The sequence below is a fragment of the Manis javanica genome, chromosome 5 (assembly GCF_040802235.1).
Source record: "Manis javanica isolate MJ-LG chromosome 5, MJ_LKY, whole genome shotgun sequence".
Classification (NCBI taxonomy): Eukaryota; Metazoa; Chordata; class Mammalia; order Pholidota; family Manidae; genus Manis; species Manis javanica.
In genome coordinates, this window is record NC_133160.1 from 62125102 (window position 1) to 62151811 (window position 26710).

At 35.5% G+C, this 26710-nt stretch overlaps 1 long non-coding RNA gene across 2 annotated transcripts in view; it reads right to left on the reverse strand.

The window, feature by feature from the left end:
* Positions 1 to 26710, reverse strand: part of LOC140849779 (uncharacterized) — a 74818-nt gene that overhangs the window by 42817 nt on the left and 5291 nt on the right. Inside the window, exon 3 of one of the 2 annotated variants that reach the window (XR_012131968.1) lies at positions 22880 to 22952. The exons of the other annotated variant lie outside the window; for it this stretch is intronic. This is a non-coding gene — a long non-coding RNA (uncharacterized lncRNA). The remainder of the gene's footprint in view (positions 1 to 22879; positions 22953 to 26710) is intronic. 2 annotated transcript variants of the gene reach the window in all.

Consider the following 26710-nt stretch of genomic DNA (forward strand, 5'->3'; position numbering starts at 1 on the left):
AAGAAAAATTTTGATAAAGACATCTTTGTGTAAATGGTGTTCATTTTAATCAGTTAGACTCCTAGAGTTATGTCATGCCCCCTATCTGTGAGTAAAAACATACTTGTTAAATATGTAAATAAATGAGGGGAAATGGGGTCAATTAAAATTTTTTAGGAGGTTTCTGTAGGCAATATGTTTACTCTACAAATATTTCTAGAGAAAAACTCTTTAATATATGTATAAAAGTATTTTCCAATGAATAACAGAATTTCAGTGTAACAAAACAAAATTTTAAGACAGTAATTTATATTTACATGCCTACCATTCTCAGCATAATTAGCATATCACATATCATTTTCAAAGGATAATCATCACATTTACCCATCTGACAGTGTCTTTTAACACAGTGCTATGGGAAATGACCTGATGTTCAACATGGAATTATCATTTAAATATTGATTCGAAAGATACATGTGAGTTATACAGGTTCATTATATATTAGAAATGGATAGCTTGCTGAAAAGTAACAATAATTAGAAAGAATTTCTAAAAAACAAAACATAATAATAGTACTTACTACGTTTTTTAATGTCGATATTAACATAATTTACAGTATCTTCTGGGAGATAACAAAGAATCAGGGTATCATCAGAAATGATTTAAAAAATGATTTGTAAACTAAACCCATAAAATATACATAGATTTTAGAAATAAAAATAATATCAAATATCCCCTTTACTGATTGTTCATATTATCTTCATGAACATGTGATTACTTAACATTTTATAGTTTTGCTTAATAAAGTTTTTTTAATTGTAACAGAAATGTAGCTATGCAATGTTGACCAACCATGAGGAATGCTGTATCAAAAAGCAAAAATGCATTACTGCAGATATATAATGTTAAACGTTTCAATTTGATTTTGCTATTTTTGTGATTACAAAGTCACTGTAAATAGAAAAAACTAATAAAAATTGTTAGATTTGCTTTAATGATTTGATAAGAATTGTTTATATATATAAGTCTTATGGATTTTTGCAAAACTGAAACACTTGAAGAAAATTCACTATTTTAAGGTAAAAAAACATGTCAACAATCTGAAAATGTGAATTTCAGCTAAATATTGACCGAATTGGCTCTAATTCTAAATTACTGGAATTGAATGCACTTGATCCTATTAGACAATTGCATGATATTTTCTCTTTTACAAAGAAGTTCAAAGAATAGTTGAAGCATGTGCATGGGTGTGCTATTACTCTTATTTTCCTAAGTCATAGCAAAAATGATTTAGCTATCTTACTTATTTTAGAATTAAAGAAAAATATAATTTCAAACTCTACTGACAATGATCTATTACCTTGTATCTCCTAGTCTGATACCAAAATAATTTTTTTATATCTTTCTCTTAATTTTTAAAGCATTTTGGGGGCAAAAACCTGAATTAGATGAAGAAGATTAAGTTTCTGTTCTATGCACTAAAATTTTAAATCAACTGAATTGGACATTTAATCATTTGCCAAGTTCAGATCTGCTCACCTGAAAGGAGTCTCTTCAACCAGATTTTTTTTAAAGATGTGTGAAAACAAAAAACAAAAAACCCAAAGTAATGTTTTATGAAGAATAATTAATCTATCATTTCCTTCTGTAAAACTCAGTGGGAAGTCTTACCCTCCACCTCATGACCTTTGTTAATGCCAATACCACTATTTAAGAACTGTTAAGTTGAAAGCAGATAATTAGTTCCTATTTCATCTATTAGAAATGATCCGAATTTAACTTCTAACTTATCACATTATTGTCACATTTACTTTTAATTAAACATTTTACTCTAATTCTGAATTCATAGCTTGTTGTTACTAGCATACAAATGTAAGCCAGTAATACATTCATAGTTCTCTTTAAAGAATTAAATTAGACTGTCCATGACTAATGAGTAGTAAAAAAAAAAAATCATGCATTTTCTGTTGCTGTAAACTTTCTTACAATTAATGCATTGCTGGAATAGAAATGATTCAGTTCTTTTGTATTAGAGTGATGGTAAAGGTCTGAAATAACCAAGTCGACACTTGACATAGAAAGTCCTATAAATTAAATAACAGCACATGTACTTTAAAACTTAACCTGTTGATTTAGGAACTATTATTTAACATTTAAAATCATGTTGAAAATAAAAAAGAAGAAAGGCACTGAAGGGAAATACTTTGTTTTAGAGTTACTTGAACATGATTTATGAAAGTGAATTGTTCAATCAAGCCATTTTATCCTAATTTTAAACTCACAGTTTTTGCCTAAATGTTCAACCTTCTGACTTATAAAAAGTTTTCTTTTCTAGTTTTTTTTCAAACATGTGATTGCTTTTTTGGTTTTTGCTTATTTGTTTGCTTTCTGTAAAAAATGCTAAAGAATTTTTCCTCATTGAAGTCCACAGCAGCATTTCTAATTTCTGATAATAGATCCTGATACATCTAGTTTGAATTGTAAGTTAACACAGGATATTTTTCCTCCTTGGTATAACAATTACATCCATGTAGCATGTGGAACAGATTGGTTCTTGACTGGATGCCGATTTTCTTGTTATATCATCAATGTCTCTGCCTCAAACATTCACGGATCACTGGACATCCTTGTAAATCTCTTACTTCACAGTACAGTGGGGTTCAGTAGAAAAAAATTTTGAGTAAACATTTTGCAAAATATCTTTTCATTTGTTCTTTACAAGAAGCCAGGTAGAGAATGACCATTCCATGAAGACTTCAAGAAAAGAAGACTTCTTCATAAAACATTTCCATGTCAGCCAGGCAACCAAAAGTCTCTATGTTTTATGAAAAGTGAAACGAAGTCTGAGACAGTAGTTTAAAAGTCTGTTAATTCACAAAATTGAGACAAGGGAACCTGTCTGCTACCACTTAAGTATCAGCAGGGAAAGGAGAGTTACATTTTACAGAATGACAAGATGTAACACTGAGGCATTTAAGGTGGGAGTTTTGGAGATGGAGGCCACTTTCTTCAGTTAACACGTAGCAGTCCTTGGTTAGCTGTAAGGCATCAAGTGAGCACTAGGTACCTTTCAAAAGAGGAAGGATTATTCAGTGTTGGGGTGGAGGATTTCCTGGGACAGTGGACATCACTGTACATATGTAGGGCTTGGGTGTCTGTGTGGTGTCCAGCTGTCATAGTCACCATGGTCCTTAATGAGGTGAGGTGGGGGTGGCTATGAAAGTAGGCAGATTCTCAATACAGGCTTAGTTTCTTTCTAAGTATTCCTCTTTGGGGACAGTATTGCATGGTGTTGAGCTCTGAAAGCACACTGGATTAAACTCATTAATACAGAATTTGTAAAAGGATGAAAATAGACATACTAGAGGATTCCCAGGTTCCCCCTTGCTTTCTACCACTGACATCTTTTCTTCCTTTTTTTGCAGTTAACCTTCCTGAACAGTGAAGCTTTTACTAGCCAATAATCCTCTCTCATGCTGGCAAGCATAGTTTCCAGAAAATTATGTTTTTGATGGTTTTCAGCATTGTACCAATGATCCTGAGCAAAGGGCATGAAAATAGGACTAACTTCCAACTGTAAGTATTGGCAAAAGCTGAAAACTGCTCTTAAACCAAAACCACAAGGGCAAGAATTAAACTTTCCCTGTTCTACAGAAACCCTAACCCTGCTTCAATGGGGCTCACTGGGTCTTCAGATGCTCCCAGCCACACATCAGCTAAGCAAACCTTTTAACCTCTGTTTGAGTTGCTTAAGTAAGTTTCTTTCTGATAGATATGTAAATTCTATCTTGTCCATTGGGTAGTGATTTTAATTGAATTTCTCCGCATTACATAAAAGCCAGTTTTGTCCCCACTTGAAATTCATGTTAACATTCCTTTACTCCTTATGTTTCCTTTACTTTATATAAGTTTTGACTTTTAAGTTGATTACATCTGTCTGTTCCCTCATATTATACAAGTAAAATAAATTAGTTAACATATGCTCATTATTATACTGTATACAAGTCATGATTTTACCTTTTTTTTGGTAAATTATCTTTCAATATATATTTGTGACCCTTCTAAATGTATTAGAACAGTTTCTGAATATATTAAAGTCTTATTTCCTTAAAAGCCTTTAAAGGATCCTCTTCTCTATAAAATACTTGTACAAAGGCAAGGATGAATGCTTATGTTAGAGCTTATTAGACTGATATAGGCAACCATGTAGACAAGGGACTGAGTGGGTTCCAGTAATTGGTGGATTTCAGGCCCATCAGTTTCATTGATTTATCCCCTAAAAATTAAAATGATTAGTTGAGTAAATAGAACTTTGGCACCCTAATGGCCCAAAGTCAGACAAAACAAGATAAATGTAATACAGTGGGAGAGAGCTCATAAGTCCTACTACATGTGACAGCTGTGACAAAAATGCATAGAAAAAGATAAAGATATGACTGAAAGCTAGTGTTGAACAGCATAAAGGTATGAAGGGAAAGCAATCTCATCCACCCACATCATGCTCATATCTCCATCAGTAACTCTCTCTTTCCAATGCAAAATGTCTGTCACAGCAAAATGTAACCAGCCCTTGTCAATTGTCAGAGTCTATTGCTGCCAATCAATAGCAATTTTCCTTTTCTGTTAAACACACCATAAGCACTAAGATAACAGTTATTGGGTACTTTTTTCATCTCAGGTAATCTGAAGAGTCTTTCCAACTGCTGAAATTTCATAGCCTTGTGAAAATATCAAAATGCTAAATCTTAGATCTAAATGTTAAAGGTTAACCTGTTGTGGAACTGACAGAAACTTTTCACATGGTTTAAATGTGAGAGTTTTATAATTTGATTTATTTCCTCTCAGTAGAGGATTTTCTTAGAATTTGTTTCAGTATACAAATAGGGTTTGTATTGTTCTTACAAACATTGAAGATCTATATAAATAATTAGATTAATATTTCTTTAGTACCTCAAGGGATGTCTGTTATCAGCTAAGAACCTACAGGTATCTGATATAAGAGAGGACAGGAAAAAATAAGGAAAAGTTATAGGGAGGGAAAGAAAAATAACAAATTAACAAAGGAAGGAAGTTAATAGAGTATAGAGAATAGTAACAACAAAGACAGTACAACACATCAGTAAAAAAGAATGTCCTGACTCATAGTTTACCTAAAATTATAATTGACTTGCTCTGGTTTGCAAGAAAATGCTAAAATAAATATTAGAAAGCCAGGTTTCTATTCCTGTTTTATTGCTCAAACCTCTGTTATTTTTTAACACATCACATACACAAGTTTAGGTACTGGTTCTTCAGTTGTAAACAGTAAGGTTGTATTAATTTAATAATTTTCAAAGTTAAAAAGTAGTATAGACTGATCTCGAGAGATTGAAGATGGTGGCGTGAGAGGTGAGACAGAGAACTCCTTCCCAAACCATGTATATTATGGAAATATAGTTAATAAAACTAATCCTAAAAGAGAAAAAGGAAAGAAGTCTGCACCAGACTGCATACACCTGGAGAACCGAGCAGACCTCACAAAACAGGGTAATGTACCAAAGCCTTGATCCGGCAGGACCAAGCCCTTCCTTCACCCCAGCTAAACAGCAGGAGGAAGAGAAACAGAGCAGGGAGTGGGTGGAAGCCTAGGACGGCTAAACACAAAGTGATAGAGATCTGCTTTGGGAGCACAAAGCTACAGTGCATGGAGCTCTGGAGATTAGTAGGGTTGGAAAGCTAAGACAGGTGGAATACTTGGAGAGACAGAGATTATAGCCATTTGTGGAGAACAGAGATCCACATCCGGTTGCTCTGGGACAAAGGAAAGGTAGGTGGTCTGAGAGGTTTCCTAGAGGTGAGAGGGCTGCTGAAAGGGTGGGGATGGCAGAGAGCTTGCTGTGCGGGAGAAGGGAGAGGTGGACAAAGTTGTCTGGGTGGGCTCTGCAGAGCAGGTTGGGAAATTTCAGGAGCTTCAGGGCCTCCATCCCCATGGCTGGCTACTAAACTCTGAGGCCCCCCACTGTGATACGCAGCCTACTGCACCTTCCTCCTGGCCTGCCAGCACCAGTTCACAAACCATCAGTCCCTACTATGGCATCAGGCCAGCTAGAAGGTGGCCCTGCATATGACAGCTACAGACGCAAAGCACAGATGCTTACACCTGTGTGCTGGCCCACTTGTTCTGACCAGGCAATGAAACTGGGAAACAGAAAACAGCTCTTTCCTCCCAAAAGGCACCAGTGCTGCTACCCTGTGACCCACAACATCACTCCAGGAGCTGAGCAGCTCCAGAGAATTGAGCTTGGGGGCACTAGAGGGTAACATATTCAAATATGAAACACCAAAGGAACCTGGTGCCAACAAAAATCTCAAAAACACTAGAAAAAGGCCCAAAGGTAACTGAACTCACCAATCTTCCTGAAAGAGAGTTCAAAATAAAAATCATAAACATGCTAATTGAGGTAAAGAAAAATATCCAAGAACTCAAGGACGAATTTAGGATGGAGATTCAATCATTAAGAAATTCCATATCTGAAATAAAGCATACAATGGAAGGATTTAAAAGCAGATTAGATGTAGAAGAGAAAGTGAGTAGAATAGAAACTAGACAAGAGGAATACAAAGAAGCTGAGGCACAGAGAGATAAAAGGATCTCTAAGAATGAAAGAATATTGAGAGAACTGTGCGACCAATCCAAATGGAGTAATACACATTATAGGGGTACCAGAAAAGGAAGAGAGATAAATGAATAGAAAATGTCTTTGAGGAGGTAATTGCTGAAAACATCCCCAATCTGGGGAAGGAGATAGTGTCTTAGGCCATGGAGGTGGACACAACTCCCAACACAACAGACCCAAGGAAGACACCACCAAGATATATAATAATTAAAATGGCAAAGACCAAGGATAAGGGCAGACTTTTAAGATCAGCTAAGAGGGAAAAGAAAGATCACACACAAAGGAAAACCCATCAGGCAATCACAAGACTTCTCAACAGAAACATAACAGGTGATGACATGATATATTTGATGCAATGAAACAGAAGGACCTTGAACTAAGAATACTCTATCCGGCAAGGTTATCATTTAAATTTGAAGGAGGGATTAAATAATTTTCAGATAAGCAAAAGTTGCAAGAATTTACCTCCCACAAACCATGCCTACAACGCATATTGGAAGGAGTGCTTTTTTTTTTTTTTCCTTGTCTCACATGTGCCTTGAGGGGATATTCAGTGTAAAAAAGGTGGCTAGCTCTCAAAAATGGCATGTGGTCCCCAAAGTATATGTTGTGTATTTTTTTATTTTCTTATTATTATTCTATAATTACATGAAGAATATTATGTTTACTAGGCTCTCCCCTACACCAAGTCCCCCCTACAAACCCCATTACAATCACTGTCCATCAGCATAGAAAGATGTTGTAGAATCCCTACTTTCTTCTCTGTGTTGCAAAGCCCTCCCCTTCCCCCCACCCCCCACATTATATATGCTAATCATAATACCCCCTTTCTTCTTCCCCTGCCTTATCCCTTCCTACCCTCCCATTCTCCGCAGTCTCTTTCCCTTTGGTAACTGTTAGTCAATTCATGGGTTCTGTGATTCTGTTCCTGTTTTGTTCCTTCAGTTTTTCTTTTGTTCTTATACTCCACAGATGAGTGAAATTATTTGGTATTTGTCTTTTTCCACTTGGCTTATTTCACTGAGCATAACACCCTCTAGCTCCATCCATGTTGTTGCAAATGTTTTCTTCTTACGGCTGAATAAAATTCCATTGTGTATATATACCACATCTTCTTTATCCACTCATCTACTGATGGACACTTAGGTTGCTTCCATTTCTTGGCTATTGTAAATAGTGCTGAGATAAACATAGGGGTGCATTTGTCTTTTTCAAACTGGAGTGCTGCATCCTTAGGATAAATTCCTAGAAGTGGAACTCCTGGGTCAAATGGTAAGGCTATGTTGAGCATTTTGAGGAACCTCCATATTGCTTTCCACAATGGTTGAACTAATTTACATTCCCACCAGCAGTGTAGGAGGATTACCCTTTCTCCACAACCTCGCCAACATTTGTTGCTGTTTGTCTTTTGGATGGTAGCCATCCTTACTGGTGTGAGGTGATATCTCATTGTGGTTTTAATTTGCATTTCTCTGATAACTAGCGATGCGGAGCATCTTTTCATGTGCTGTTGGCCATCTGAATTTCTTCTTTGGAGAAGTGTCTGTTCAGCTTCTCTGCCCATTTTTTAATTGGATTATTTGCTTTTTGTTTGTTGAGGTGCATGAGCTCTTTATATATTTTGGACATCAAGCCTTTATCGGATCTGTCAATTACAAATATATTCTCCCATACCATAGGGTAACTTTTTGTTCTATTGATGGTGTCTTTTGCTGTACAGAAGCTTTTCAGCTTGATATAGTCCCACTTGTTCATTTTTCCTTTTGTTTTCCTTGACTGGGGAGATATATTCATGAAGAAGTCACTCCTGTTTATGTCCAAGAGATTTTTGCCTATGTTTTCTTCTAAGAGTTTTATGGTTTCATGACTAACATTCAGGTCTTTGATCCATTTTGACTTTACTTTTGTGTATGGGATTAGACAGTGGTCCAGTTTCATTCTCTTACATGTAGCTGTCCAGTTTTGCCAGCACCATCTGTTGAAGAGACTGTCATTTTGCCATTGTATGTCCATGGCTCCTTTATCAAATATTAAATGACCATATATGTTTGGGTTAATGTCTGGAGTCTCTAATCTGTTCCACTGGTCTGTGGCTCTGTTCTTGTGCCAGTAACAAATTGTCTTGATTACTATGGCTTTGTAGTAGTGCATGAAGGTGGGGAGTGAGATCCCCCCCACTTTATTCTTCTTTCTCAGGATTGCTTTGGATATTCGGGGTCTTTGGTGTTTCCATATGAATTTTTGAACTATTTCTTCCAGTTCGTTGAAGAATGTTGTTGGTAATTTGATAAGGATTGCATCAAATCTATATATTGCTTTGGGCAGGATGGCCATTTTGACAATATTAACTCTTCCTAGCCAAGAGCATGGGATGAGTTTCCATTTGTTAGTGTCTTCTTTAATTTCTCTTATGAGAGTCTTATAGTTTTCAGGGTATAGGTCTTTCACTTCTTTGGTTAGGTTTATTCCTAACCAAAGATGCAATTGTGAATGGAATTATTTTCCTGATTTCTCTTTCTATTGGCTCATTGTTAGTGTATAGGAAAGCCACAGATTTCTGTGTGTTAATTTTGTATCCTGCAATTTTACTGTATTCTGATATCAGTTCTAGTAGTTTTGGAGTGAAGTCTTCAGGGTTTTTTATGCACAATATCATGTCATCTGAAAACAGTGACAGTTTAACTTCTTCTTTACCAATCTGGATTCCTTGTATTTCTTTGTTTTGTCTAATTGCTGTGGCTGGGAACTCCAGTACTATGTTGAGTAACAGTGGGGATAGTGGGCATCCCTGTCTTTTTCCTGATCGCAGAGGAAAAGCTTTCAGCTTCTTGCTGTTCAGTATGATGTTGGCTGTGGGTTTATCATATATAGCCTTTATTATGTTGAGGTACTTGCCCCCTATATCCATTTTGTTGAGAGTTTTATCATGAATGGATGTTGAATTTTATCGAATGCTTTTTCAGCATCTATGGAGATGATCATGTGGTTTTTGTCTTTTTGTTGATGTGGTGGATGATGTTGATGGATTTTCAAATGTTGTACCATCCTTGCATCCCTGGGATGAATCCTAATTGGTTGTGGTGTATGATCCTTTTGATATATTTTTGAATTCGGTTTGCTAATATTTTATCGAGTATTTTTGCATCTACATTCATCAGGGATATTGGTCTGTAATTTTCTTTTTTGGTGGGGTCATTGCCTGGTTTTGGTATTAGGGTGATGTTGGCTTCATAGAATGAGTTTGAGAGTATTCCCTCCTCTTCTATTTTTTGGAAAATTTTAAGGAGAATGGGTATTAAATCCTCTCTGTATGTCTGATAAAATTCTGAGGTAAATCCTCTGGCCCAGGGGTTTTTTTCTTGGGTAGTTTTTTGATTACCACTTCAATTTCTTTGCTGGTAATTGGTTTGTTTAGATTTTCTGTTTCTTCCTTGGTCAGTTTTGGAAGGTTGTATTTTCCTTGGAAAGTTGTCCATTTCTTCTAGGTTTTCCAGCTTTTTAGCATACAGGTTTTCATAGTAGTCTCTAATAATTCTTTGTATTTCTGTTGGGTCCGTCGTGATGTTTCCTTTCTCATTTCTGATTCTGTTGATGTGTGTTGATTCTCTTTTTCTCTTAATAAGTCTGGCTAGAGGTTTATCTGCTTTGTTTATTTTCTCAAAGAACCAACTCTTGGTTTCATTGATTTTTTCTATTGTTTTATTCTTCTCAATTTTGTTTATTTCTTCTCTGAGCTTTATTATGTCCCTCCTTCTGCTTACTTTAGGCCTCATTTGTTCTTCTTTTTCTAATTTCGATAATTGTGACATTAGACCATTCATTTGGGATTGTTCTTCCTTTTTTAAATATGCCTGGATTGCTATATACTCTCCTCTTAAGACTGCTTTCGCTGCATCCCACAGAAGTGGGGGCTTTGTGTGGTTGTTGTCATTTATTTCCATATATTGCTGGATCTCCATTTTGATTTGGTCATTGATCCACTGACTTTTTAGAAGCGTGTTGTTAAGCCTCCATGTGTTTGTGAGCCTTTTTGCTTTCTTTGTACAATTTATTTCTAGTTTTATGCCTTTTTGGTCTGAAAAGTTTGTTGGTAGGATTTCAATCTTTTTGAATTTACTGATGCTCTTTTTGTGGCCTAGTATGTTGTCTATTCTGGAGAATGTTCCATGTGCACTTGAGAAGAATGTGTATCCTGTTGCTTTTGGATGTAGAGTTCTGTAGATGTCTATTAGGTCCATCTGTTCTAGTGTGTTGTTCAGTGCCTCTGTGTCCTTACTTATTTTCTGTTTGGTGGATCTGTCCTTTGGAGTGAATGGTGTGTTGAAGTCTCCTAAAATGAATGCATTGCAGTCTATTTCTGGAGGGAGTGCTTTTGATGTAACTATTCCTAAGGCTAAATAGCTATCACCAGGAGAAATCAAACTAGAACAAAGTAAAACAATTAGTTATGAAGCAGATACAAAATCAAATCAACTACCCCCAAAGTCATTCAAGGGCTAGACAAAAAATACAGAATATGATACCAAATATATAAAGCATGGAGGAGAAAGAAAAAGAAGGAAAAAAAAGGAAACGTGGATTATATTTGTATTAGCATACTAAGAGAGTTTAATCAGAGTGTTAGATAGTAAGGGAATTATTCTTGAGCCTTTGGTAACCACAAATCTAAAGCCTGCAATGGCAAAAAGTACATAATTGATAATCACACTCAATGTAAATTGTCTGAATGCACCAATCAAAAGACCTAGAGTCGCTGAACAGAATAATGAACAAGACACATCTATATCCTGCCTACAAGAGACTCACTTGAAACCTAAAGACATACACAGACTGAAATTAAAAGGATAGAAAAAGATATTTCATGCAACTAATAGGAAGAAAAAAGCAGGAGTTGCAGTACTTATATCAGACAAAATAAACATCAAAAAAAAGAAAGTAACAAGAGTATGAGAAAGACATTATATAATGATTAATGGTCAGTCCAACAAGAGGATATAGCTATTATAAATATCTATGCTCCCAACACAGGAGCACCTACATATGTGAAACGAACAGAGTTACAGGGGGAAATAGAATGCAATGCATTCATTCTAGGAGACTTCAACACTCTACTCTCTCCAAAGAACAGATCCACAAGACAGAAAATAAGTAAGGATACAAAGGCACTGAACAACATATTAGAACAAATGGACCTAAAGGACATCTACAGAACACTTTAACCAAAAGCAACAGGATACACATTCTTCTCAAGTGAACATGAAACATTTTCAAGAATAGATCATATACTAGGCCACAAAAAGAGGTCAGTAAATTCAAAAAGTTGAAATTGTACCAACCAGCTCATCAGACAACAAAGGTAAGAAACTAGAAATAAATTTCAGAAAGAAAATGAAAAAGCCCACAAACACATGGAGGCTTAATAACATGTTCCTAAATAATCATTGGATCAATGACCAAATAAAAACAGAGATCAAGCAATATATGGAGACAAATGATGAAAATAATTCAACACCGCAAAATCTGTGGGATGCAATGAAAGCCATGCTAAGAGGGAAGTATACTGCAATACAGGGCTACCACAGGAAAGAAGAACAACCTCAAATGAACAGTCTAAACTCACAATTAACAAAACAAGAAAAAGAAGAACAAATAAGGCCCAAAGTCAGTAGAAGGAGGGACATAATTAAGATTAGAGCAGAAATAAATAAAACCGAGAAGAATAAAACAATAGAAAGAATCAATGAAAGCAGGAGCTAGTTCTTCAAGAAAATAAACAAAATAGATAAACCCATAGCCAGCCTTATCAAAAAAAAAGAATTTACACACGTAAACAGAATCAGAAATGAGAAAGGAAAAATCACAATAGACACCACAGAAATACAAAGAATTATGAGAGAATACTATAAAAAATTACATACTAGCACATTGGAGAACCTAGAAGAAATAGATAACTTTATAGAGTAATACAACCATCCAAGACTGACCAAGGAACAAACAGAATGTCTGAATAGACCAATTATCATCAAGGAAATTGAATTGGTAATCAAAAAACTACCTAAGAACAAAATCTAGTGGACCAGATGATTTCACTGCTGTATTTTATATAACATTTAGTGAAAATCAAATACCCATCCTCCTTCAAGTTTTCCAAAGTGTAGAAGAGGAGGGAATACTCCCAAACTCATTCTACAAGGCCAATATCACTCTAATACTAAAACCAGTCAAAGACACCACAAAAAAGAAAATTACAGACCAATATCCCTGATGAACATAGATGCAAAAATACTCAACAAAATATTAGCAAACTGAATTCAAAAATATATCAAAAAGATCATCCATCATGATCAAGTATGATTTATTCCAGGGATGCAAGGATGTTACAACATTCGAAAATCCATCAACATCAGTCACCACATAAACATAAAGAAGGACAAAAACCACATGATCATCTCCAAAGATGCTGAAAAAGCATTCAACAAAATTCAACATCCATGCATGATGAAAACTCTCAAGAAAATGGGTATAGAGGGCAAGTACTTCAACATAATAAAGGCCATATATGACAAACTCACTGCCAACATTATACTTAACAGTGAGAAGCTGAAAGCTTTTCCTTTAAGATCTGAAAGAAGACAAGGATGCCTACTCTCCCCGCTTTTATTCAACAGAGCTCTGGAAGTCATAGCCACAGCAATCAGAAAACACAAAGAAATAAAAGGCATCCAGATTGGCAAGAAAGAAGTTAAACTGTGCCTTTTTGCAAATGACATGATATTGTACATAAAAATATTAAAGAATCTACTCCAAATCTAATATCTGAATTCAGCAAAGTTGTAGGATACAAAATTAATACACAGAAATTTGTTGCATTCCTATGCACTAATGATGAACAAGAAGGAAGAAAAATCAGAAAAACAATTGCATTCACAATTGCATCAAAAAAATAAAATACCTAGGAATAAACCTAACCAAGGAAGTGAAAGACCTATAATCTGCAAACTGTAACACAATTATGAAAGAATTTAGAGAAGATACTAGTAAATGGAAACACATCGCATGCTCATGAATAGAAATAATTGATATTGTCAAAATGCCCATCCTGCCTAAAGCAATGTATAAATTCAGTGCATCCCTATCAAAATACCAACAGAATTCTTCAACGAAATAAAACAAATAGTTCTAAAATTTATTTGGAGCCACAAAAAACCCCAAATAGCCAAAGCAATCCTGAGAAGGAAGAATAAAGTGAGGGGGATTACGCTCCAGGACTTCAAGCTCTACTACAAAGCCACAATAATCAAGACAATTTGGTACTGGCACAAGACCCATAGACCAATGGAAAAGACTAGAGAACTCAGCTATAAACCCAAGCTTATGTGGTCAATTAATATACAATAAAGAATCTATGGATATACAATGGGGAAATGACAACCTCTTCAACAGCTGGTGTTGGCAATTCTGGAAAGCTACACGTAAGTGAATGAAACTGGATTATTGTCTAACTCCAAACACAAAAGTAAACTCAAAATGGATCAAAGACCTGAATGTAAGTCATGAAATCATAAAACTCTCAGAAGAAAACATAGGCAAAAATTTCTTGAATATAAACATGAGCAACTTTTCCTGAACACATCTCCTTGGGCAAGGGAAACAGAAGCAAAAGTCAAACGGATTACATCAAGGTAAAAAGCTTCTGTACAGCAAATTCCACCATCAGCAGAACCAAAGGCATCCTACAGTATGGGAGAACACATTTGTAAATGACATATCCAACAAGGGGTTAACATCCAAAATAAATATATAACTCACACACCTCAACACCCAAAAGGCAAATAACCCTATTAAAAAATGGGCTGGGTGTATGTACAGACAACTACCCAAAGAAGAAATTCAGATGGCCAGCAGTCACCTGAAAAGATGCTCCACATTGCTAATTATGAGGGAAATGCAAATTAAAACCACAATGAGATATCGCCTCACACCAGTTAGGATGGCCAACATAGAAAAGACTAGGAACAACAAATGGTGGCAAGGATATGGAGAAAGGGGAACCCTCCTACACTGCTGGTGGGAATGTAAAATAGTCCAACAATTGTTGAAAGCTGTATGGAGGTTCCTCAAAAAACTAAAAATAGAATAACATTTCACCCAGGAATTCCACTTCTAGGAATTAACCCTAAGAATGCAGCAGCCCAGTTTGAAAAAGACAGATGCACCCCTATGTTTATTACAGCACTATTTACAATAGCCAGGAAATGGACACAACCTAAGTGTTCATTAGCAGATAAATTGATAAAGATGTGGTGCATATACACAATGGAATATTATTCAGCCATAAGAAGAAAACAAATCCTACCATTTGCAACAACATGGCTGGAGCTAGAGGGTATTATGCTCAGTGAAATAAGCCAGGCAGAGAAGACAAGTACCACATGATTCCACTCATCTGTGGAGCATAAGAACAAAGCAAAAACTTAAAGAACAAAATAGCAGCAGACTCACAGAACCCAAGAATGGACTAACAGTTTCCAATTGGAAATGGACTAAGGAGGATAGGTGGGAAGGGAGGGAGAATGGGAATAAGGAGCGTTATGATTAGCACACATAATGTTGTGGGGGTGGGGGGCACAGGGAAGGCAGTATAGCACAGAGAAGACAAGTAGTGACTCTATAGCATCTTATGCTGATGGACAGTGACTGTAATGGGGTATGTGGTGGGGATTTGATAATGGGGAGAATCTCACAACCACAGTGTGCCCCATGTGATCATATATTAATGATAAAAAAATGTATAGACTATGACAAAGTTTCCAATCTACCTGTGACAAAGTTAGAAAAGCAAGAGAAAATCTTTTATTTTTAATAAAATTAAATGTCAAATTTAGAAAATTATCCTGATGAAATTCTATATTCCATACATATTGAGGTTTATATAATTTAGGATTAGGTTTGGCTGCAAGTAAACAGCATATTAAGTTAGAGATATTTATTAAATATGTAAGTGGAGCTGTCAATAGGCAGATGGCTACAGGGTTTAGTCATAAATCATATGATTTTAAAAGTCACTTGTTTCTCCTGTTCAGTCTTATGAACTTATGCTCTGTAATGTGTCCATACTCTATATGACTGTTTATATATGTAGATGATCCACAGAGGGGAAAGTTACTAAGGAATAAAGGAATACTACATACTATTTTTTTAATGTTCACCTGTAAACCTACTCTATTGTTTTCATGTGGTAGATAGAAAGTTGGTTGGGTGGTATTAGTGAGAACAAATTTTATTTACCTTTCAAAGTTTCTTCTGTTTGGTCCTAACATTAGCTAGAAAGACAGACATGAGCACCAAGGGAAGGGGAAGTTAAAGTTCAAGGAAAAAACTGCCCAAACTCTGCCCAGGTGATGACAACAAAGGGTTTGTTGGGAGGTAACTCCTTACTTATCGGGACCAGGCCAAACCAGTCCTAACCAGGTCCCAGTGTAGGCATAACTGAACAAAATTAAGAACTGCCTAAACAACACCTCCTCATAATCTCATTAGATGAGATTGCTGTTTTATTCCCCTCCACCCATCCCATGGACTTTTGAGTGCATTTTGGGAAAAGACATACACACCAAGAGGAATGAGTGCATAACTAGAACTGTCAATCGAATGACCTCACCCTGTCAATCGAAGACGTGCCTCATGGCTAGGTCATGATAAATAGACCCTCCCCTAAAAGCTCGGGGTCTTTGTCTACCTTGACTCTGGCCTGCCCCTCCCTTGGAGTGTAGTCGAATAAAACTTTCACTCTGCTTTGCTATTGTGCCTTTGCCTTTCAGTTCTTTGTTGTGATGGCCACAAGGACAAAGGAGGAGAACAAACTAAACCCGTAACATATTTGGTGCAGTGATTCAGATGTTACTCTGTAGGATCTAAGCATTCAGTGAAGACAACAGGTTAGCCTGTTAGCCTAAGCACAGCCATCTTGAGAAGCTCAGAGGCCACTTTCTGAATATGTTCAGAAAGCCCTTGAAAAACAAGGTGAAAAACAAGTTAATCATAAGCACCAGGTGGTGGGCAGCTGTGGCCTTCAGACAGCTAACCTTAGTCAGTTAGTCATACATACCAAGCTTATCTTGCTGAAACACTGTATGGCTGAGGGTGTTCTTATCTCGTGCGACCCCCAGGATGTGGCGCCAGCCAAAAATTTATGTGTCTATGGAAAAACACTGTATTGTGGTTGTGGAAAATGCTGCCCCTTTGAAAATGCTATAAAAACTTCTGGCTTTGTGTGTTCAGGGTCCTTGTTGAGACCCGCTGCGTCGGGCTAACTTGGACCCCAGCTAGCTGGTTCCTGAATAAATTCCTCTTGCTTGTTGCATCAAGAGACGCCTTTTGTGAGTGATTTGGGGCGGCGTCCTCCTCTGGGAGAATCCAACAACTCCCACCATTAATGTGTACTAAAAGCCTACTGTGGCTTTAACTCTCTATTGGGTCTCTCAAATGAATTCTTTCCTTCCAGAAGATAAGAACTGAAGAGTTCCACAATCCACCACCCGGTAACACAGGAATTAAATTGACTTGAGACAGATTAATAGGAGAAATTTAATTTCAGATAGGAGCCCCTCATACATGAGAGGTTCAAAGACAGAAAGATAAAATGAGGAATATATGCCATCCTGAGCTAAGGAATGGGACAGGGGCCCAGGGATCCAAAGGGGAAGAGGACAATACACAGGCAATAAGAAGAGCAGGTGTTTGGTAATTAGATGCTTGCCGTGCCATGCAGATGGGTCACTCGGATAAAATTCATCTTTGGTAATAACTCTTACTCTGGGGAGGAACCCAGCTGGGTCTCTTATCGTAGTTAAGGAATGGGCAGAAGTTTCTCTTGAGCCTACAGGGTCTTTCTTGACTGCCTCTGTCTCAAATAGTCCCCATGCTAAAGTGGCACATTTGGGGGAGATTTTTTTCTGAACGCCTTCACTGGTTTTCATAGATGATTTGTCCAATTCTAATTAGAGGACACTAATATTAGCCTCTTCACTGGGGCCCTGAATTGGGTCTGAATCCTTCCCTTGTCCAAATCTTACAAGGGCACTACTCCAGAATGCCACCTAAATTCCAAAAGTGATGATAAATAGGCTTTTAAGAATTTATTCCCTGTATGCCATTTGGCATTTATCCTGAATAAAACAGAGGAGAGAAAATACTTGGAAGAGTAAACGTCCTTTGAAGAACAGACACACTGGCACCAAACATCTGCCCTAAGGCACAAGGAATTAATGTTCTCTCTTGTTAAAAAAGACAAAAAACAGAAAACAACAACAACAAAAAAAACAAAATGGAGTAATTTGCTCCCCAGGACAATAAGCCAAGACCTAATTACAATTTAAACCTATCCCTGGAATGTGACCTTTTAACGGTCAGTCTGAAATTTCCTGAACAGCACTGGTGAAGTAATCTGCATGATAAAACTCTACAGTTCCTGAGAGAAGATAACTGGCCTGAAACAATCCTTTCTTTTATTTTGCTAATAACATTCTTGCCCTACTGTCCTTCCTATACAGACCTTTTCATTTTATGCATGTCTACTTGATATATGGGATGTTTTCCCAGTTTATGAATTCTTAATAAAACCAATTAGATCTTCAAATTTACTCAGTTGAATTTTGTTTTCAACACTCCTTTTCTGCTCTTACAGGCAATAGTTAGAATCCATTGCTACTTAAATTACTCTCTGTGTGAGAATTACTCTCTCTTTGCTTCAACCTGATATAACCAACCCTTAACTCAACAACTATTTACTCCACACCTATTATGTTTTAGATGATATGCTAAACATGGATAAGTCAACAATAGGAATAGTATAGGCTTTCTAGGACCCTGAAGTCTAGTGTGAGAACTAGGTATGCTAAAAAACTAAGACTTACAGAGAGCCCTCCTACACTGTTGGTGGGAATGTAAATTGATACAACCACTGTGGAAAGAAATATAGAGGTTCTTCATAAAAACTAAAAATAGAAATACCACTTGACCCAGTAGTTCCACTTCTAAGAATTTACCCAAAGAAAACAAAATTCCTGATTCAAAGAGATATATGCACCCCTATGTTTATCACTGCATTATTCACAACAGCCAAGATACAGAAGCAACCTAAGTTTCCATCAATAGATGAATGTAAAAAGAAGATGTGGTACATATATACAGTGGAATATTATTTAGCCATAAAAAGGAAAGAAATCCTCCAATTACAACAACATGGATTAATCTAAAGGGTATTTTGTTAAGTGAAATAAGCCAGGTATTGAAAGAGAAATACCATATGATTTCACTTATTTGTGGAATATAAAACAAAGCAAAACAGAATGAACAAAACAGCAATAGATTCATAGACACTGAGAAGTAACTAGTGGTTACCATGGGGGAAGGGTTGGAGTGAGGTGGATGGGTGGGTAGGGTGACAGGTATAAAGGGCACAAAAATTCTCAATCATAATACAAGCTGGTCATGGGGATAGTGGTACAGCATGGAGAATATAGTCAATGATTCTGTAACATATTCCTATATCAATAGAATGTAACAGCACTTATGGGGTGAGGATTTAATAATATGGGTAACTGTTGAACCACCATGCTATATATCTAAAACTAATATAAGATTGTATATCAACAACACTTAAAAGGAAAAAGAAAAACTAAGATCTGTTTTATATATATATATCCTCTAGCAATCAGAATGAAATACCATGGAAACACCCCAGGAAGAATGCTGATTGGATTCTCAGATTCCCTCTATTCCCTACTCCTCCTTTTCCCTCTTTGGTGCCTATATGAAACAAATCACCCTAGATTTGGATGAAATATCCTACTTCAGACAGTGCAATCTGGCTTTATGTCCAGCTCTGAGGAGCATGATGATGCAAGATCATTTCCTATGTCATACTTTGATTAATGCAAAGGAGAGATCAGAAAGGATAGGCAAGGATAAAACCCACTGCCACCGCCCCCACCCCCCACACACTTCTTCTTCCACAGCACACTGCTAGGTATATTTTCTCATTATAAACTTTCCAGATGAGCTCACATGCCAAGAAACCATACCTGAGGAACGGCTTCCTGTAGCTTTCTGCAGCTCCCGCTGAAGCGGAAGCCAGGCAGGCAAGTCTGCTCACCACACGGATGCCTGTGTTCCCTTAATTTCCTCACCTTCCCTGCTCTAGCACTGCACCTCCTAAACAAAGTATTAACACTTTAAACGTTGCCTCTGGTTATGTTTCTAGAAGATCTGGGTTCATAAACATGGTTTACTTTGCTTTGACTGTGGTTTTACTGTATATAAAGCAAACTGATGTTTTGCTGAAAAGTTAGATAAAAAATGTTTTATGATACCACATCATTTTTTAATCCAAAGAAGAATCCCATTCTTATAAAACCAAAGTGAGTCATATTCAAACAGCACTTCAAGGGCCCAAATCACATTTGAGGGCAGTATTCTGCATTTGGTTATAAGGTATTTTGCACAGTTACCCAGTTTAGGAATTAAGTAGCATATAAAATCCAGCCTTAATCATATTTGCTCAGTAAGCTGTTAGCCCTTTTAGGATCTTCATCTTCTCAGACATTTTTTTTTTCATCTTCTCAGACATTTTAAAGTGCTAAATGTACCTGATATGGGACATTGAGACCCCTATCTATGAGCTGTCCTTTTATTCATCTATATGGTTATATGAAAAATTAAACTTAAAATAATTATGACAAATAATTCCAAAGGGAATGGAAGTCATGAAATCTCATCAGGCACTCAAAATTTGATTGAAGATATTTATAAGACTGTCAATTGAAATGAAAATAGCTCTAGTTCTTGGAGACTGTAGCCCCATGCTTTCATGAAGGCAAAGGAAGAAAGCAAGGAAGAGATGCTTTCCATCAAAACATAGCTGCTCAATTTCCTGTAAAAGCCCTGCCAATTCTAATGTTTACCAATGCATACACAGTTTATTACAGAATATCTGATGCATACCAAATAATTAATTGGATGAATAAATAAATTTTGACAGATCAAGTCTATAGTCCACAAAATAATGCAATATATTTACAAAGAAGGGCTAGTTCTGTGGCATATCTTACCAATTAATAAGCATTACAATAATCTTTGATAAACTTTTTATAATGTCCAATGACAAAACTGAAACAATTTAGCAACAAGTTTGATGTCCTTTATTCAAGGGATACAATCCATGGGTGGGGGGAGTAGGCACCTCATAGGCAGTGGTACTCTCCGCCCCAGGGATTTTGGGCAAGAGTAAGTTTCACAGAATGTTTAGAGGCAAGGCAGAAATAGATACGGTTGGCTAAGAGGACTGAAATTTTTGGTGAGGTTGGCTTGTCCTATTCTCTAGGGTAAGGCAAGCTAGTAAAAACTGAGCTGGAGGATTGTGATCGGTGTGTTGACAGGTGTTTCCGCAAACCGCAGTCTGGATTAGGCTGAGGTTTGAGATTTGGGCTGGGCCACTGGTGTGGCCTCCATTTTTTGGGTTCTGATCATTGAATTCATTTTATCAATAGTAAGAGAAACACAGCTTTTTTTCTACTCTCTCTGCCATTATAGATGAATAGATTCTGTAAGAGGCCTTCACACTTAGAAAATAACCCTAGCAAAATCACACCAGACATATTTCATATACTGCCTAGCTTGGCACAAAGATAAATACGTACCACACCCCATGCCCTAAATAGACCAGCACACTTTTTCCTGTAAATTTAACTGCAACTATGACTTCAGTTATCAGTTAACCCAGACTCTGAAAGACTGACTTTCATTATCCAAACTCAGAGCAAACTATTAACCCTGTCAAGCATAGAGCTTTCTAGGATTGGAATAGTTTTCATTCCCTTTCTTAGTATCAGGCTTTCTGGAAAGTGATTTGGTAATTAGAAGTTTATGAAGTATTTATGGAGTTTTTATACTGTGATCATTTATCTGGAACAATAAATATTCAGAAGTAATTTTGGGATTATTTGAATTTATAACTTTATTCCTTCTTAGGCTAGAATATCCTTACTTGCTGCCAGCTGGAAAAGATAGAATATTAAATAAAGTATCTCTAAGATAATAGCAGGATTTCTAATAAATAAGAATGATTAAATCACAAATGCACAGAGAGAAGTTTCTGTTAGTGGGTGGTATTTGTATTTTAAGAGACATTTCATGGATCATAGGTTCAAGCAAATACCCATTGTGCTAGACATTAACTGCCACTTAGCAATAGTGATAGAGGAGTAGAAAACATCTGGTTGTGGATAATGAGCCAGAGTTTCTCAGCTCCCTTGGATGCTAATAGCATTGGGCAAAGGTCATGGTGGAAGGCCATCTGGCTTCCTGTGTAAAGATATGGAGAGATCTTTCCTAGCACTGCAAATCACTAGAATATTTATAAGAAGCAGCAGGTAAGAAAATCAACTAAATAGTACATATTTAATGACTAATTTAAAATACCTTAATTAATATATTTCATTAATATTGTAGATACTAAATATTAGATTTGTATCATAGCCTATTGAAACATGAACCATATCATGACAATACAAACATTTGCAAAACTGTATTATGAATTTAAGATAAATCATTGCTTATATATTTAAGTTTTCAGGCAGAGGAGCCATGTGCAAAATTGTAACTTAGAAGAGATATGCTTTCAGCAAATATTAGTTTCCTTTTCTCATTTTTCCTTCTTAACTTCATTATATTTCTATCAAAAATTACTTAATGAAAAACATATGCTGTCACTTATACACATTTAAATATCATGTATTTCTTTTTTTACAAAATAAAAAAGTACAGAGAATCTATGTGTTAGATACCATGCCTGGCACTGAGAACCCAACAAAATTAATGCCCTAAGACTTGATAGTTTCGTTGTAGAAAAAGATTACAGAAATGCTTATAAAAGACTATTTTGCAATATAGTATAATGCATGCTTTAACAGAAGCATGCACTGGCCCTTATGAGAGAAAGATGAAGGAAAATTTCACAAAAGATATGCCCAAGATTACTACTAGTCTTATGTAAGTGGCAGGTGTTGACAAATATTCTTTTCTTAACCAAGTTTTGGTTAGGCTCATAAACTGTCTCCCAGGCCCATCTGTGTACTTTGTAAAACAGTTTTAGTAAGAACCCTGATAAGTCAGTTTAGCAAGAATGACACTTCTCTTGATCCCTAATCACCCTTGATGTGTGATTAAAATGTCTTACTCCTCACCTTGATATCTAAACACCCCAGTCTGCCTTTAGCAGGGATTGTGTTAGGTGACTTCAGCCAGACTCAGAAGATACTACTCATAGGGAGAATGAAAAAAGTAAAAAGAGTATCTTTTAATGAAAGAAAAGGTCAGGAAAGAATATCTCATCTCTAATTACTATTAATTCCTAATTTAGAAACATACAGCTTTTATTGACCAGAAATTCAATAAGCTATCTTACTTAATATATAAATTGTTTCTTGCTTGTCTGAGCTGCCTCATTCTCTCCTTTCAAACTCTGTTCCATCAATACATACATTTCTGCATTTAATCCATGTCTACAATTGTTAGTACTTAAAAACATCAAGTTTAGGGTACAAGTAGACACGTCACAGTGCGTTATAGCTAGAAGGTGATACGAGTAGTTCCAAGAGGCAGAGAAGGAAAAGAGGTTAGAAGTGTTGCATTCTGGGAGATATTGTTTGCTAGGGTACCAGTACTGACAAAGGAAGAAATATAGGTGTCCTGAATTATTTGGTATGGCAGTACACAAAGTCAGAAATTCAAGGAGGGAGAACAGGAGATTCCTTTTAGTCCAACAAAATCAACTAGATGAATGATAGCCAGATATTAGAAATTTGGTTAGAGAAGCAGCTGCCCAACACTTAAAAAAGCTAGGATTCTGCTAGTGGTGCCACACATCTCCTTGTTCTTTTGTTTTTCACTTACTGAGACTCATTTTGACTTAATGGGTATAACACTGGAGGGAAGTATTTTCCCAGCCCAGAGCAAATTACCTTTGAAACCAAAATCAGTCAAAGGAAGAAATAAAGTGGGAGAAACCCATTTATTGCTTATAAGCAGTCACCACTTCTGCTCTCTTGTGTCGTTCACGACCTGGCTACAAAAAGGACCCTACCCAACCTCTCTTGCCCAGATAGGTCCTTGTTTGGCCTTGTAACTACCTATTCATATGGAGATAGCCTACTTCTCTCCACCTCTCAGAAACACCTATTGATATGGAGCTGCACTAAGTTCAGGAAAGAGATTCTGGAAATAGTGCAATTATACCAACCTCAGGTTATATTATCTAGTTTGAACCAACAATGGTTCACCTGCTTAGACAATTTTTAAATTATGGACATTTTTTGAAATATGGGTTTTTCTCTAATATACTGTGATAAAACATTACCCTAAGTAAATTGGATCTTGAGATATTGGTTAATATTAGTGTGAAAGTACCAGAATTAATGATATTAAATGTTTATTTTGTTACCTAATTTTAAAATGTCTAATTGTGTTTTATGTTCATAATAAAGAAATAGGGAAAAATTTCATATGTAAAGAAAAATTATGAATGACTCTAGAACCAAAAATATTAGTGAGTTTCCTTTTAGTATAACTTTCAGGATTATATCAGGCTTACTTTGTCTTTAAGATATACAAATGATTCTTATTAGTAAAAATGCAAATTAATTGTGTCTTCTGGAATGTATTTCCAGTGGATAGATCTATTTTGTATGTATTTATAAATGTACATCTACAATCTTTATTGACCTGTAAGTATGTGGTTCTTTGAATTTTCCTTTGAACTGATTGTAACACTTTAGCGCATCCCTCCTCAATCAATCTATGAGTCCGGAAAATGACTAACATGTACTCCTTTTACGGATGCTTAAAAAAATGTATATATGTATACACACACACATACACATATACATAGTTTATATATAACTATGTAATTACTTATTAGTGCTATGCATTAAAATAATTCTATTTCTGAATATATAATATAAAATATATAAATTGATTGAAATAAAGGTTGAAAGTACTATATCAATATCAATATAGTAAATATATAGATTGAAAATACTCTACCACAAGTCAGAGAAAAAAGAAACTTATGCAAATAAGTTCACATAAGTAAGACAAAGTACAGAGTTTTAACCTTTTAAAATTGGCATTTTGGTTAAGAAACTGGAACAAATGAAACTGGAGAAGTAATTGAATATTTATTAAAGTAAAATAAAACTTATAAGAAATATGTGACCTGCAGGTTCATAGGGCTCAACATTTATCAGGGCTTACTATTAAAAGAAACCAGCATATGGCAAAAACTTTGATTTTCAATGATAAAGTAAAATCCTAGGAGGAGAAAGGCAGCTTAACAAGAGAAAAATTTAAAACTATTAAACATAGGCTTTTAGTTTTGCTTTCTGTAACATTTACCTTTTAAGAATAATAGTTTAATTTCTAAAATTCCTTAAGAATTCTTTTTAGGAAAAAGGTTCTTAATCATGAATCATATAACAAAATAAATATATATGTGCACTATATATAAGAATTAAAAAATATGCTATCTAGAAAGAGACTGAAAGAATTCCTTGAATTTATTAAACAAAGTTTAAAGTTATTCAGTGAAATTTGAAGTTATTTAATATTGAGCATTAAAGTCTTTATAACCAGTCACAAATAATGAATTCTTATTTATAATACTAAATAATTTAAAATATTTTAAAATTATAAATATAGATATAAATAAAAATAAAAGATGAAATGAATTAATGGATTAAGATTTATTGGTTGGTCCTGTGCCTAGCTAAAAGTACATGTTTTATATATTTTAAAGATTTTTATTATCACTATTAATAAATAAATTTTTAATGGCTTTATAATCACAAATTAATAATACTTAAATAATGTTAATACACAACCAAGGGGATTTAAGATTACGCTACTTTATATCTAACATGAAAAAACTAAAATGCTATGACTTTACCTCTTGCAAATTTGAGACATTTGAGAAAATAGATTAAAATGTACATTTTTAAACTTAAAAACTAAACACTGCCACTGAAACTGTACACTACAAGGCTAATTTGGACTGAAGTTGGTGAAACTGGTGTCTTTTTAATTGAAAAGCCTGTACTGTTTCTTTTTTTTCCTCCTAAGATCACCTCACTGACACAGAAGTCATGAGTTACTTAGCTAAGGTATTTTGCAAGACCCTTACAGCCAGCCTCCATCAGAGCAGACCTGTCCAAAGTGGTTGAGCTCACAGACCTTTGCCTAAGCCTGCTCAGAAATAGTTTCAGATGTCCTAAAGTTACTTTTTCTACATTACTACTGAGATTTCTGCCTCTGGATGGAGTTTAGGCACCATTTTTTAACACTGAGTGTATGTAGTAACATGTTAATGTGCTATGCATGTGCAGGATAAAAGTCCTGCCCCAATTCTGTTATTTTCACCAGCCTCTGCTAAAAATGCACAAGCCCCTACTAAATATGCATAAACCTTATGTATAAATTCTGCACTCCACCTGAGCTCAGTAGACAGACTTGAGTCAGCCTCATCTTGTTCATTCTGTCACCTTACAATAAAACTTTTGTCTCTACAAAAGACAGTTGCCTCTGCTACTTGTTTTCTAATTTCTGCAGGCAAATGGACCCAACTTGGTTCAGTAACACCATTAAACAAATACATGATGTACCATCTATGCTACATCAGAAAGTAAAGCCAAAATAAAAATGATCTTTATAAGAAAAAAACAATGGATAGATGAAAAAACAAAAACATGAAACAACAGAAAATACAAACCCAGATAACAAGATATCTCAGTGTGATAAAACATACACTTAATGGGGAAAAAAGTCCTGAACTTTCAGGTAGAGATAGCAAATTAAAAGTTGGAGCAAAACATATCTCCATCTAAAAATTTAATAAAATGTAAAATTATATATTTAAATACATAAAATAAATGTACCTATCAATACATAAAATATAAAAGCAACTCTAAAATTTATATTGAAGCATATATCTAATATAATATACTTCAAAAGTATCTTTCAGA